Raw genomic sequence first — 371 nt, 5'->3', positions numbered from 1 at the left:
AACAATTCCCATCTATTGGCCTTGTGTTGGGTAATCCTTTTTTCCATTACAGATCCCATCCCAACAGCGCCATCTGTTGACGTAACATCAGAATTGACAGGCATAATGTTCACTGTTCCTTTAAAGTGGACCTATCATGCTATATTTGAATAATATAGTGTAGGGACCATACCTATATAAGGCATATTTATACTTTTTATTTTTCAAAATACCAAACAGATCATGCATTTTAGCCATTCCTCATTTCGATCAATTTAACACTGTCTTGCATGGGCTGATTCTGTGAGAACAGCGCCATCTGTTGACGTAACGTCAGAATTGACAGGCATAATGTTCACTGTTCCTTTAAGTTTCGTTTTTCTGTGCCGTCT

The sequence above is a fragment of the Gymnodraco acuticeps genome, unplaced genomic scaffold (assembly GCF_902827175.1).
Source record: "Gymnodraco acuticeps unplaced genomic scaffold, fGymAcu1.1, whole genome shotgun sequence".
NCBI lineage: Eukaryota > Metazoa > Chordata > Actinopteri > Perciformes > Bathydraconidae > Gymnodraco > Gymnodraco acuticeps.
The sequence above is the reverse complement of the archived record's forward strand: the minus strand, read 5'-3'. Positions refer to the sequence as shown.